The following is a 15,242-nucleotide window of genomic DNA, read 5'->3' as shown; positions in this document are numbered from 1 at the left end:
GGCTAAAGTGCAGTGGCGCAATCTCAGCTCACTGCAACCTCCGCCTCCCAGTTTCAAGTGATTCCCCTGCCTCAGCCTCCTGAGTAGCTAGGACTACAGGCGCACACCACTACACCTGACTAATCTTTTGTATTTTAGTAGAGACAGGTTTTCACCATGTTGGCCAGGTGGTCTTGATTGCTTGACATGACCCACCACCTCAGCCTCCCCAAGTGCTGGGATTACAGGTGTGAGCCACTGCACTCGGCCCCAGCCCAGGCCAAGACATTTTTATCTTGTGCAACCTGGGCTCTGGGATTTTTTTTTTTTTTTTGAGATGGGGTTTCGCTCTTGTTGCCCAGGCTGGAGTGCAATGGTGCAATCTCAGGTCACCGCAACCTCCACCTCCCGGGTTCAAGCAATTCTCCTGAGTAGCTGGGATTACAGGCATGTGCCACCATGCCCGATTAATTTTGTATTTTCAGTAGACACCAGGTTTCTCCATGTTGGTCAGGCTGGTCTCAAACTCCCAAACTCAGGTGATCCACCTACCTCCACCTCCCAAGGCCTTGGGATTTTGAAAAGCTCCTCAGGTGATACTAACATGCTGCAAAGCTTGGAGCCACCAGCCTTTGAATGTGATTTGTTTGGCTTACATGGTGTTGAACATGTTGGAAACATTAAAATCAAGTGATTTCATATAAAAATCTGGACTCAGGCCGGGTGCAGTGGCTCACACTGTAATCCCAGCATTTTGGGACGCTGAGGCAGGAGGACTGCTTGAACCCAAGAGTTGAGGCTGCAGTGAGCTATGTGTTGCTACCCTTCAACCTGGGCGACAGAGCGAGATCTACCAAAAATAAAAAAAGAAATCTGGACTCCAGCTACCCTTGAAAGCAGACGTTCTGAGATACCGAGTTTGCCTCCTGGAGTGGTCATGGGGCAGGAGGTGGGGGGCTAGGGGGTGCAGAACACTGACTGCCCTGGGGGCGGAGCCTGAGCCCTCCAGTCCCACCATCCCTACCGCTCCCTGGTGTCCCACTGTCCTCTTGCTGTTCACTTGCATGGCCTCCAGGCTAATGGCTGAGTTTTATAGCCAGGATTTCCAGCCTTGGCCTCTGCTCACCTTCTCCACCTCCTTACTCCCTGTTCTAGTCATCTTCGTCTCATGTCCTGACTTCCAGCCACATGGGCGGCTTGGTCCTTTCCACACGTTTTTGCCCATGGAGTTCTCCCACCAAGTTCCTTATGCAGATAAGCACCTGCTGGATTTGGACCCTGCCCACCTCTCCTGCCCCTTTCCCCAAGCTCTCTTCCAACTCATGCACAGAACTTCTAAAACGAGGAAGCTGGCCAGGCTGTTGGCACTCTTGCTCCCTCTGAGGAAGCCCTTTCCTTCCCTCCACCCTCCCCTTCTCTTTCCTATCTCAGGCTTTGGGTTTGATCTCACCTCCTCCAAGGTTCCCTGACCTTCAAACTAGGTCAGGTCCCTGGTTAGTCACTGTACTTCCTCTTTCTCACTTCCTTCATCTCACTTCCCCTGTGAGAATAAGGCCGCATCTCTCTCATAACTTCTTTCTTCCTAGGGCCTTAGTGTGGTGCCTGGCATACAGTAGGTGCCCATTAATGATAAATGAATGAAAGCAAGCACATCTCCCTTTCTCTACTGGCGATATCCTATTCCTTTTCTGGTTACATTTCTCCTGTAGCATCCAATTCTGTTCTCGAGACCCAAAAGATCTCTGAGGTCTTGTGATCAATGGAGTTTTAGCTCAGGTCCATCTCACAGAGGGCCCAGTGGTTCCCCAGATTCATCCTGTAGTACTTTCTCCAGGTCCAGAGTGAGTGCACTGGTGGCATAGGCATACCCAGCAAGTGGCAGAATCCCCCCATCAGTTAACTCGGTGTCGCTGTGCATAGCTGTGAAGGCAGGGATACACCTGGTTGGTGACCCCAGTACCCTACCGGGGACAGCACAAGGGCAGAGCACAGGAACTTACTTTCCATCCTCTTGCATTTGCCTGTGGATTTGCAGTTGGTAATGGCGTTCTTGCCTGGCCCTCCTTTGTTCTTCCTGGCACCCAGGCAGCTGTGGCATAGTGAATGGGCAGGATGCAGGATAGGAATGCAGCTATTTCTGATTCAGACTAATTTGCCCTGTGATTTAGGGCAAGTCCCTTCTCCTGTTTGGACCTTCGTCGCCTCATCTGAAATAGGGGCCAATAATCTTTTCCTCATCTTTGGGGTCATCCATCTTTGAACCACAGAAGCAGCGGGAACCAAGTGCAGAGGACGGATGGCCTTAAAAGCCCTTAAAAGCCGTATGGAAACCAAATTTTTGTAAAGTAAACATTTTCAACCTTTATATTTTGGAATCACCGGCGGTATTTATTACGTGGATTCTAGGAAATGGAGGAAATGCAATGCCAAAAACAGAAAGTAAAACTCTGCTGTCCTGTGCCGCGGCCCGGCGGAGGTTTTAATGTCTGTATCTTAAAATCTGCTAGAGAGCACGGGTGAAACCAGCCCAGTGAGGCGCCTGGGCTCTGGCTCAGGGCTGTGCTCGCAGTGGCGGCGTCTGCAGCGCGGCACCCACAGGCCCCGCTGCCCTTCAAGCCTTTGTGGTGCTCCGAGGAAACAAAGACAGGCGGTGCAGCCGCGGCCGTGAAAAGGGTTAAGGCCACCGACGCAGCCCTGGCGAGTGCTAGAGCGGCTGGTGGAGGACTTCCGGTTGGGACGCGGGCGCGCGCCGCGTTTTCCTCACCCGCCGCGGCCGAGCCCTTCGGCGACCCCGCGGTACGCTGGGCTGCGCTGTGTCCAGCTGCGGCCGGCAGTGCGCGGGTGGGGGAATGTGTCGCTTGGCCTCGCCTGCGCCGCGGTGGGAGACCTCATCTAGGCCGGGCCCTCCTGCAGGGTCTGCACTCGCGATCTGGACCGTGGGCGGCATCGTGGCCCCTCTGGGCCTTGGTTTCCCCGGCTGTCATAGGGGCGTGAGGATCCCAAGCGAGCTAGAGGCAGGCGGCTTCTTCAGTTCCCCTGCGCCGTGGAACCCACTGCCTGCCGGTCATGCAGTTAGGGAAGCTGAGACCTGTGAAGAGTGCGCTACGCTGCAACCGCGGAGAGCAGCTCTCCCTCGCGCTGCTGCAGTCGGCAGAGACGTGGCCAAAGCCATCCCCGGTCTCCAGCGCGACTGCTTCGGCGGCGCGCGAGGACGTTCCGACGGGGGCCTCCACCCGCGAGCTGACCGTGTCAGGCGCGCCACGCACGGCGCTTCTCATTCTCACTGCACCTCTCGAGGCAGGAGCCGCTGTTTCCGTTCACTGATAGAAAAACTGGCTGGGGTGATTTCTCCAGAGTCAAGACTCAGGTCTGCGGCTCAGTAGGAAAGGATAGAAACCCAGGCTTCCTCCGGCGAAGTTAAATAATAATGGCCCTGGCTAAGGGGTCTTTAAGTGTTCTCCCCGCCCTCCTTTCGTTTTGTTTTGTTTTGCTTTGCTTTGTTTTGTATTGAGACTGCCTCACTGTTCCCAGGCTGGAGTGCAGCGGTGCAATCTCGTCTGACTGCAGCCTTGACCTCCCAAGGGCTCGGGTGATCCACCTCAGCCTCACGAGTGGCTGGGACTATAGACACGCGTCACCACGCCCGGCTAATTTTTCTATTTTTTTGTAGAGTCAGGGCCTCAGTATGTTGTCCAGGCTGTTCTGGAACTCCTGGACTCAAGCGATCCTCCTGCCTCAGCTCCTCAAAGTGCTGGGAGTACAGGCATGAGCCACTGCCCCCCCCCCCCCCCCCCCCCGTCTAACCTTTAAAAGGAGATTAAGAATTGAATTCATGCGGGCCTGGTGGCTCACGCCTGTAATCCCAGCACTTTGGGAGGCTGAGGCGGGCAGAGGCAGGCAGATCGCTTGAGGTCAGGAGTTCCAAGCAGCCTGGCCAACATGGTGAAACCCCGTATCTACTAAAATTAAAAACTTAGCCGGGCGCGGTGGCTCAAGCCTGTAATCCCAGCACTTTGGGAGGCCAAGGTGGGTGGATCACGAGGTCAACAGATGGAGACCATCCTGGTCAACATGGTGAAACTCCGTCTCTACTAAAAATACAAAAAAATTACCTGGGCATGGTGGCACGTGCCTGTAATCCCAGCTACTGAGGAGGCTGAGGCAAGAGAATTGCCTGAACCCAGGAGGCGGAGGTTGCGGTGAGCCGAAATCGCACCATTGCACTCCAGCCTGGGTAACAAGAGTGAAACTCCGTCTCAAAATAAAATAAAATAAAATAAAATAAAAAAGTTAGCCAGGTGTAGTGGCCCAAGCCTGTAATCCCAGCTACTTGGGAGGCTGAGGCAGGAGAATCGCTTGAACCTGGGAGGTGGAGGTTGCAGTGAGCCAAGATCAGGCCACTGCGCTCCAGGCTGGGTGACAGAGGGAGGCTCCATTAAAAAAAAAAAAAAAAGGATTTGACACATTGCTTTCTCTATGTATATGTGTGTGTGTGTGTATCTATCTAGCTATCTATAATTTTTTTTTTTTAAACAGTCTTGCTCTGTCTCCCAGGATGGAGTGCAGTGGCTCGATATCAGCTCACTGCAACTTTCGCCTCCCGGGTTCAAGTGATTCTCCTGCCTCAACCTCCTGAGTACCTGGGATTACAGGTGCCTGCTACCATCCCTGGCTAATTTTTTTTTTTTTTTTTTTTTTGAGACGGAGTTTCGCTCTTGTTACCCAGGCTGGAGTGCAATGGTGTGATCTCGGCTCACTGCAACCTCTGCCTCCTGGGTTCAAGCAATTCTCCTGCCTCAGCCTCCCGAGTAGCTGGGACTACAGGTGTGCACCATCATGCCCAGCTAATTTTTGTATTTTTAGTAGAGACGGGGTTTCACCTTGTTGACCAGGATGGTCTTGATCTGTTGACCTCGTGATCCACCCACCTCGGCCTCCCAAAGTGCTGGGATTATAGGCGTGAGCCACCGTGCCCGGCCCTGGCTAATTTTTTAATTTTAGTAGAGACGGGGTTTCACCATGTTGCCCAGGCTGGTCTGGAACTCCTGAGCATAAAGTGATCTGCCCACCCCAGCCTCTCAAAGTGCTGGGATTCCAGGTGTGAGCCACCACGCCCAGCCCACTTATAAACATTTTAAAATAACACTTTTGCTGAGAGATTTGATTCACACACCATACAACTCACCCATTTAAAGTGTACAATTCAGTGGTTCTTAGTATTTTCAGTTTTCCAACTATCACCACAGTCAATTTTCGAACATTTTCATTACCCCTAAAAGAAACAATACTCATGATCAGTAACTCCCGTGCCTTCCTCCTCCTACAGCTCTAGCCTACAAGAGTTGCTTACTTTGGACATGTCCTATAAGGCTTTATGTGGCCTTTTTTTTTTTTGACTTACATAACGTTTTCATTGTTGTTTTTAACAAAATCAACCTCTTGAGCTAAAAGCTCTGGCCTCTAATCATAGCTAGAAATGAATAGCATTGTTTTGGTTTTGTTGTATGTATTTTTACGACTCGAGGGTAAATGATAGGAATTTCTCATTTATGGCAGAGACTAAAGTTTCCTTTTTGAATATACCTAATTTCCATCAAAATGTGAGTTGTTAATTTTTAAAGGACAAAATTAAGTAAACAGTAGTAGAGGTGCTCCACAAATTTGTCAGAGGTTGGGAAGATGGGATATGAATGAAGTTTGGCAAATACTGGATTGTCTGATTTAAGGTTCTCCAGGTCATCGTTTGAAAACCACCCTCACCCAGGAGGCTGAGGCAGGAGAATTGCTTGAATCCAGGAGGTGGAGGTTGCAGTGAGCCAAGATTGTGCCACTGCACTCCAGCCTAACGCCTGGCGACAAGAGTGAGACTCTGTCTCAAAAAAAAAAAAAAAAAAAAAAAAAAGTAACCACATGAAAACCACCCTCACCCTATTCTTTCATTGCATTTTCCTGACCACTCCTGTGAGGAAGTGCATGATTTTACTGACAAAGAAACAGGTTCAGAGAAGTCAGGTACAGTAACTTGTCCAGGGTCACAAAGCTAGTGACTGAAGCTAGGCTTAACCAAAAGTCTGTCTGATTGGCAAAACTATCTACTTACCAAGTCTGGAAGTAGGATGGGGGTTGGGGAATGGACTGGCAGGCTTGAGAGGGACTCTGGCCACTACCCAAAACATGTGGGCACTGGGCTGGCTGAGTTGTTTTGGGTACCTCTTCTAACAAATATTCAAATATTTCTATGAAACAATGTATGACTCTAAACAGAAATCTCATCTCATTCGCTGTTGGGGCTTTCTCCCTCTCTCAAGGGCACACCGCAGTTCAGGAAGTGCTGCCTGTCTGGAGAATGAGGGTGTGTGGGCATGCACATGCTGGTGGTGAGGAGAGTCTGATCTCTGCTTCATTATGGTTGCTGCTGGCGTCACTTTCCAAGCCCACAGGGAACCCTTACACTCCATGACCTCTGTCCTGTTCCACCTGAGGCCACCAGAACCTCTGCCTGAGGCTCCCTGGATATATATATATATATATAGGGTCCCATGTTTCTGGAATGTCAGGCCACTGCCTGCTCTCAGGACTGGCCACTTTTCTGGAGCACAACCACAGGGCATTCGTCAGGATGTCCTCTCTCCCCTTCCTGGCCAAGGACTTTCTCATCCCTTACCGTCACCTTCATCAGAACTCTGCCGCCTCCCCTCAGACCCTATTCCTCATCTTATTCTTTCCCTGTGGGCTTTAACTCCATTAAATTCAGAGCCCATTTCCGATTAACACTAATATGCTTTTCCAGAGACAGCTTAATTTTACACCTTAATTTTTGAAACTGTAGCATATAGAAGATAAGCAAAACAACCAGGTCCTGCCATGCTCTTGTTCAACACTGATTTAACTCAGTCCACCTCTCTGACAGCTGTGCAATTCAACTCAACTCAAACTTGAAGCTAAGCACTTCCAGGCAGGGTGATTAGGGTCCACTGGGCCTCACTCAAGTTGGGTGAGAATCTCAATCCTAACTCCAAGCATTATCTGAATAATTTTGGACCATATAAAACAAAATAGCAGCCAGGTTCACTGGCTCATGCCTGTAAACTCAGTGTTTTGGGAGGCTGAGATGGGTGGATGACCTGAAGTCAGGAGTTCAAGACCGGCCTGGCCAACATGGTGAAACCCTGTCTCTACTAAAAATACAAAAATTAGCTGGGCATGGTGGTGCATGCCTGTAGTCCCAGCTAATCTGGAGGCTGGGGCAGGAGAATCACTTGAACCCAGAAGGTGGAAGTTGCAGTGAGCTGAGATCACTCCACTGCATTCTAGCCTGGGTGACAGAGTTGAGACTCAGTCTCAAAAAAAAAAAAGCTAACACTGAGCCTGAGCCAGGTGAATATTCTCAGAGCACCACATACATAATCTTATAAATCATCTTAACAACTTTGTAAGTACTCTTATTATTTTAGTTTGGCAGATGAGAAAACCAAGGCACAGAGAAGTGAAGTCACTTGTCCCATAGTATACAGTAGAGGCAGATTTGAATCCACATCGTCTGACTTCAGAGTGTGTACTCTCAAACACAGAGTTCAGATGAGGCTAACTCTAGCCATCGTTTACAGCAACATTTTAGTGTTCCCTATATGCTGGCCCCTCCTAAGTCAGTCTCTAGCTGCTTGGGAAGCAGAATTGGGGATTCCCCTTCCCAGAGATTCAGAGTCTGAGCACCCCGAGACCTGGATGTCCCACTCAGGACACCTTTCCCCCTGCCAAGTTCTGGCCCCTCTGGCAATGACAATTCCCTTGGCCTGCAACTGCCACCGAATTACCATGTGTCAGCACTGGGCTGGGTACATTTATAATTTCTCTGGTCCTAATTCCCAGCAAGGCGCTATTCTCCCAGTTTTACAGACAAGTTAGGACAGTGATGTGACTTGCCCAGGGGCACACAACTAGTGAATGAAGCAGCAGGACTGGAACCCAGATGCCCATCCCTGAGTCCACTGCTCTTTCCACTCCTTCGTGACCATCTGGAGTTGAGAGCCATGTAAAGGAGAGGGGTGATACTTGGCTGTGGTAAGTATGTCTTACCACAAGTCTCTTACCCTCTTACCCAGCAAGTCTCTTACCCTCTCCAACTCTACTTCCTTATCTGCAAAATCTCTTTCCTCAGTTTTTTTTTTTGGGGGGGGGCGGGGTGGTGGGGGACAAGATCTTGCTCTGTCACCCTGGCTGGAGTGCAGTGACACAGTGATAACTCACTGTAGCCTCCAACTCCTGGGCTCAAGCAGTCCTCCTGCTTAATCCACCTGAGTATTAAGTCCCATGCCTGGGACTACAGGCATGCGCCACTGTGACCCGCTAATTTTTTTTTTTTTGTAGACATAGTTTTGCTCTTGTTGCCCAGGCTGGAGTGCAATGGTGCAATCTCGGCTTACAACATTGCCTGGATTACAGGCATGCACCACCATGCCTAACTAATTTTGTATTTTTAGTAGGGATGGAGTTTCTCCATGTTGGTCAGGCTGGTCTTGAACTCCTATCTACCAGCCTTGGCTTCCCAAAGTGCTGGAATTACAAGCATGAGCTACCATGCCCTGCCCGCTTGGCTAATTTTTATTTTATTTTATTTTAATTAACTGATTGATTGAGATGGAGTATCGCTCTGTCCCCCAGGCTGGAGTGCAGTGGCATGATCACAGCTCACTGCAGCCTTGACCTCCCAGGCTCAACTCACTGAAACCTCCGCCTCCTAAATTCAAGCGATTCTCCTGCCTCAGCCTCCTGAGTAGCTAGGATTACCGGTGCGTGCCACCACACCAGGCTAAATTTTGTTTTGTTTTTGTTTTTGTTTTTGTTTTTCTTGAGACAGAGTTTCGCTCATGTTACCCAGGCTGGAGGGCAATGGCGCGATCTTGGCTTACCATAACCTCCACCTCCCAGGTTCAGGCAATTCTCCTGCCTCAGCCTCCTGAGTAGCTGGGATTACAGGCATGTGCCACCATGCCCAGCTCATTTTTTGGATTTTTAGTAGAGACGGGGTTTCACCATGTTGACCAGGATGGTCTCGATCTCTTGACCTCGTGATCCACCCACCTTGGCCCCCAAAGTGCCGGGATTACAGGCTTGAGCCACCGCGCCTGGCTAAATTTTGTATTTTTAGTAGAGATGGGATTTCACCATGTTGGCCAGGATGTCTGGATCTCCTGACCTCGTGATCTGCCCACTTCGGCCTCCCAAAGTGCTAGGATTACAGGGGTGAGCCACTATGCCCAGCCAATTAAAAAAAATTTTTTTTTTAAAGATGGGATCTCACTATGTTGGCCACACTTGTCTCAAACTCCTGGGCTCAAGTGATCCTCCCACCTTGGCTGGGAGGACAGGTGTGCTAGGACTACAGGTGTGGACCACTGCACCTGGACTCTTTCCCCAATTTTCTAATGAATGCAGGGTTTTTTCATTTTTTTTTTTTGCAACTCAGAATAAAACTTAAAGACCACTATTAAAAGGGTGTTTTTTTTTTTTTTGTTGTTGTTGTTTGCAGAGACAAGTGAACATTTATTTTTGTACCTTTCCTCCTATGTGTATTTCAAGTCTTTCTCACAAGGCCCCAGGAATCTCCAGATTCAGTATGTCCCTGGGCTTGTCCACTGCTGCAGGAGTCTTGGAGAGCCGTGTACAAATGCTAGAGTTACTCAGTTACCAACATTAAACCCTAGGATAGGAGATGCAGCAAAGCAGGACTCCTTCATTCATGGAATGTGCTGATTTCAGACGAGGCAGCAGCCAATGTAGAACACGCTGGAATTTTTCCTTGGAACTGGACTGTGATGAGAGGTGCTTGCCATGAATATAAGCTACTGTTTTTTTCTTTTCTTTTTTCTTTTGCGACAGAGTTTCGCTCTTGTTGCCTAGGCTAGAGTGCAATGGCGTGATCTTGGCTCACCGAAACCTCTGCCTCCCGGGTTCAAGAGATTCTCCTGCCTCAGCCTCCTGAGTAGCTGGGATTATAGACATGGGCCACCACACCCCACTAATTTTTGTATTTTCAATAGAGACAGGGTTTCGCCATGTTGGTCAGGCTAGTCTTGAACTCCCGACCTTAGGTGATCCGCCCTCCTCAGCCTCCGAAAGTACTGGGATTACAGGCATGAGCTACCACACCTGGCCAGCTACTGTCTTTTCTTTGACCCTTCCTTTCCAGTTTTTAAAGATAAAACAGGAAATAATCTTCTCTGAAGATACTTGATACAAATTTTCCAAACCCAAAAACACATGCTTCCACTTTATTGATAAAAATTTATTGCAGTTTGGCACCTGGTTCTAGTTCAGCTGGCAGATGAGCTGATTGATGCGTTCACCCCGATAGCCAGGTGTGCCCATCTCCTTGAGGAAGCCCACTCTATTTTTGGTAGCATGATGCACCACTGAGAGATGGAAAGGGCACAAGAACTATGAGATCTCCTGGAAATGCTTCCTGGGGAAGGCAATTTCATGAATGAGGTCTTCCAAGCAAATGACACCAAACTTCCCCAGGTGCCCCCTAATCACTATGCTGTCTGTTGGATAGATGGTCTTATTCTTGACCCTGGCTTGTCCACGTTTCAAAATGAGTTCCAGGGCAGACTTCAGATTTGGAAACCCCCAGGTTACATAAGGTTCCACTATACACAGCATTTTTAGGTTCTAGGGGGTGACTTTTACAAAGACACTGCTAAAAATTTTCTTTAGGCGAAGTCTTGCAATGGTTCTCTGCACAAGTAAACTCACACCATCAATCCTTTCAATGCATACAACAAAGGCCAAAGAATGTTTATCTGGCAATTCCAAGGCGTGAGGCTTCACTTCTAGTCATCTGATGAGCACCTTGCCACGTGTCTGCAGCCAGGAATCATGTAGGAATGATTCCAATCGCTTAAACCTGGGCCTTTTCCTTTCCTCTGCTCCTTCTTTGCCAAAAGTGCCTGCTTTGCCTGAGTGGCTTTGAGGGCTTGATAAGCCTTCCTCTTTTTCAGGAGATTTTCTGGAACCAAAGGGATTTTTCTTTGCTCTTGCTCTGCCATCTTTCCAGTGTAACAGCTACTGATCATGTGCAACCCCACCACGTGGGGAAAAACCAAGAGTGTTCTTATAAAGATGGAGTCTCACTCCTTTGGCAGGGCAGGAGTCATAGGCCTGGTCTAAGGAACCATTTTCTGCCTAGGTTTCTAGAGCAGCAACTGGGCTGAGGGGCTTGGAGTTTGGAAAAAGGAGATGAGAATCCTTGAGCCTCCCTGGGGAACAGGAATGTGACAGTAACAATGGCTCCCATTTACTGGGTCTTCCTAAGGTGGCAGGCCCTGGGCTAAGTGATTGAGATACAGGTGAGATATATAGATATATGAGATAGATGGATAGATGCAGGTATTTATACACATATATATTCTAGGCTTTTAGCCAATGCCCTACTCTATTTTTCTAGAATTTCAGACAGAAGTTTTCTTAGAGATCACCTAATTCTATCTTTTAATTTAAGGGCAAGGAATAATTTGTTCATTCATTTAACAATCATGGAGGTGCCATTCTGTGCTAGGTCCATGCTGAACTCTTAGACAGAAAAAGGCCAGGCATCATGTAACCCCAGCACTTTGGGAAGCCAATGTTGGAGGACTGCTTGAGGCCAAGAGTTGGAGACCAGGTTGGACACCACAGTGAGACCCTGTCTCTACAAAAAGTCAAAAAATTAGCCTGGCGTGGTTGTCCTCACCTGTAGTCCCAGCTACACGGAAGGCTAAGGTGGGAGGATGCCTTGAGCCCAGGAATTTCAAGGCTGCAGTAGCTATGATCGTGATGCAGCACTCCAGCCTGGGCAATGGAGCAAGACCCTGTCTCTTTTTTAAAAAAGAAAGAAAGAAAAGAAAGAGCGGCTGAGTGTGATGGTTTACACCTGTAATCCCAGCACTTTGGGAGGCCAAGGCGGGCAAATTACGAGGTCAGGAGTTTAAGACCTGCCTGGCCAACATGGTGAAACCACATCTCTACTAAAAATACAAAAATTAGCCAGGCATGGTGGTACAAGCCTGTAATCCCAGCTACTTGGGAGGCTGAGGCAGGAGAATCGCTTGAACTGGGAGGCGGAGGTTGCAGTGAGCTGAGATGGCACCACTGCACTCCAGCCTGGGCAACAGAGCAAGACTCCATCTCAAAAAAAAAAAAAAAAAAATGAGCTGGGCATAGTGGCTCACATCTGTAATCCCAGCACTTTGGGAGGCCGAGATGAAAGGACTGCTTGAGGCCAGGAGTTTGACACCAGCCTGGTAAACAGAGCCCCATCTCTAAAAAAAAAAAACAAAAAGCAAAAGAAAAAAGAAAAGTTAGAAAAGACCCATTCAAGGTGTTGGCAGTGGGACTCTCTAGGTGTAGGAATAAAGTTACTCTCATTTCTGTTAATCTGTATTTCCTAACTTTCTACCACGCACAAATATGGCTTTTATAACAAAATTAAAAGCAGTTCCCTGCCCTCTAAGTATGCTTCTACTTGTACAGTACTCTTTCTCTATTTTGTTTTTGTTTTTGTTTTTTGAGGATGGAGTCTCGTTCTGTCACCCAGGCTGGAGTGCAGTGGCATGATCTCAGCTCGCTGCAACTTCCGTCTCCCAGGTTCAAGTGATTCTCATGCCTCAGTCTCTCGAGTAGCTGGGATTACAAGTGCACCACTACGCCTGGCTAATTTATTTTTATTTTTATTTTTATTTTTGAGATGAAGTCTTGCTCTGTCACTCAGCCTGGGGTGCAGTGGCGCAATCTCCGCTCACTGCAACCTCCACTTCCCAGGTTAAAGTGATTCTCCTGCCTCAGCCTCATGAGTAGCTAGGATTACAGGCACCTGCCACCACGCCCAGCTATTTTTTGTATTTTTAGTAGAGATGGGGTTTTCTTGGTCAGGCTGGTCTCGAACCCCTGACCTCAGGTGATCCGCCTGCCTCAGCCTCCCAAAGTGCTGGGGATTACAGGAATGAGCCACTGCGCCTGGCCTAATTTTTGTATTTTTAGTAAAGATGGGTTTTGCCATGTTGGCCAGGCAGTAGTACAATCATAGCTCATGGTAGCCTCAAACTCCTGGGCTCAAGTGATCCTCCAGCCTCAGCCTCCTGAACAATTGGGACTACAGGTGTGTACCACCATGCCCAGCTTATTTTTCAAATTTTTTGTTGAGAAGGTATCTCACTATGTTGCTCAGACTAGTTGCAAACTCTTGGCCTCAAGTGATCCTCCCACCTCGGCCTCCCAAACTGCTGCCATTGCAGATATGAGACAACACGCCCAGCTAAGCTCTGACTTATAATAGGTCAATTCAGCCTGTTCATATTTATTTCAATAAGCAATATAGTTTTTTTCTTTCTGCTTTATTTTATATTTACTATTTACATTTCATTAATGTTTTCCTCTGTACCTTTTTTCTTTTTTTTTTTTTTTTGAGATGGAGTTTCGCTCGTTACCCAGGCTGGAGTGCAATGGCGCAATATCGGCTCACCGCAACCTCCACCTCCTGGGTTCAGGCAATTCTCCTGCCTCAGCCTCCTGAGTAGCCGGGATTACAGGCACGCACCACCATGTCCAGCTAATTTTTTGTATTTTTAGTAGAGACGGGGTTTCACCATGTTGACCAGGATGGTCTCGATCTCTCGACCTCGTGATCCACCCGCCTCGGCCTCCCAAAGTGCTGGGATTACAGGCTTGAGCCACCGCGCCCGGCCCCCTTTTTTTTCAGACACAGTCTCACTCTGTTGGCCAAGCTGGAGTGCAATGGCACGATCTTGGTTCACTGCAACCTCTGCCACCCAGGTTCAGGCGATTCTCATGCCTCAGCCTCCCGAGTAGCTGCCACTACAAGTGTGTGCCACCACGCCCAGCTAATTTTTGTACTTTTAGTAGAAACAGGGTTTCACCATGTTGGCCAGGCTGGTCTCACACTCCTGACCTCAAGTGATCCACCCACCTCAGCCTCCCAAAGTGTTGGAATTACAGGCATGAACCACTGTCCCCAGACCACCGACCCCAGCCTTCCCTTTGCTAACCTGCTAGTGTTTATCTTCTTCCTAACAATCATATGCTTACTTTGTCTATTGATACATGGTAAATAATCCTCCTCCATCAAAATGTTATGCTTGCCCCCTCCTTATCACTCCCTGAAAGACACCGCCGTTAGTATGCTTCTGACTCTCATACTCTTCCCAGTCTTGGAGTTTTACTGAGATAGTTTACAATTTTTTTGTTCTAGTCTCTTATTAGGATTTTGTTGTTGTTGTTGTTCTTATAAAAGCCATATGTATGTGCACAGTAGAAAGTCAAGAAATACAGATGAGCAAAAAGTAGAGTAACACTATTCCTGCCACCTAGAGTCCTAATGCCAGTATCTTGAATTGGTCTTTTATTTTTATTCATTTATTTTTTAAAGATGCAAGGTCTCACTCTGTCACCTGGGCTGGAGTGTAGTGACATAATCATAGTTCACTGCAGCCTCAAACTCCTGAGCTTAAGGGATCCTCCTGCCTCAGCCACTCAAGTAGCTGGGACTACAAGAGCACACCACTGGGCCAGGCTAATTTTCAATTTTTTTTTTTTTTTTTTTTGGGGGGTAGATACTGGGTCTCGCTGTGTTGCCCAGCCTGGTCTTGAACTGCTGGCCTCAAGTCATCCTCCTAGCTCAGCATCCCAAAGCGCTGAGATTTCAGGTGTGAACCACCATGCTGGGACTATTAGGATTTTCATTAATCACTCTGCAAAACAGTCTCTAAGCACTTGATGTACAAATTCCCAGTCTATCCTCCACCATTTAAGTTGAACTCTCTATATAAATTGCATAATTCATTGCCAACTCTGCTACCTTACCTCTTCATCTGTCATTATCATGAACTCGTAACCACTACCAAGAGAACTTTCTTAAGAAAATCCCTCAGAGGGCATGTAGGTAATATATGCACTGACTCTTGTTAAGCCAGAAAACCTCTTTCTTTTGCCTTAGTTAGGAAATGACACTGGTTGGTTTTGATGCTTTGGTCACGTTCCTTTTCGCTTAGCAATCTGTATTCTACTATCTCCTGGCTTGTAGCATTGTAGATGGGCACCCTTAAGAGGATTCTCATTCCTTTATAAGTAACCGAATCTTTTTGTCTGGAAGCTTGTAAGATGTTTTTCTCTATTTCTGGAATTTCATCAGGATATGTATAGATGCTTATCTTTACTCATATGAGTCTTTTCACTCTTCAGACTCAAATTTCCCTCTACACTGTTCCTGT

At 48.0% G+C, this 15,242-nt stretch overlaps 1 protein-coding gene and 1 pseudogene across 2 annotated transcripts in view; one reads left to right on the top strand and one right to left on the bottom strand.

Moving 5' to 3' along the window:
• BCL7C (BAF chromatin remodeling complex subunit BCL7C) overlaps positions 1-15,242 on the top strand; it is a 59,394-nt gene that overhangs the window by 17,086 nt on the left and 27,066 nt on the right. The window lies entirely within an intron of this gene.
• On the bottom strand, positions 10,268-11,066 carry LOC120367375 (ribosomal protein uL30-like; annotated as a pseudogene).

This window comes from Saimiri boliviensis, chromosome 12, assembly GCF_048565385.1.
Source record: "Saimiri boliviensis isolate mSaiBol1 chromosome 12, mSaiBol1.pri, whole genome shotgun sequence".
NCBI classification, from domain to species: domain Eukaryota; kingdom Metazoa; phylum Chordata; class Mammalia; order Primates; family Cebidae; genus Saimiri; species Saimiri boliviensis.
Note: the sequence above shows the minus strand (reverse complement) of the source record. Positions and strands in the feature narration are given on the sequence as shown.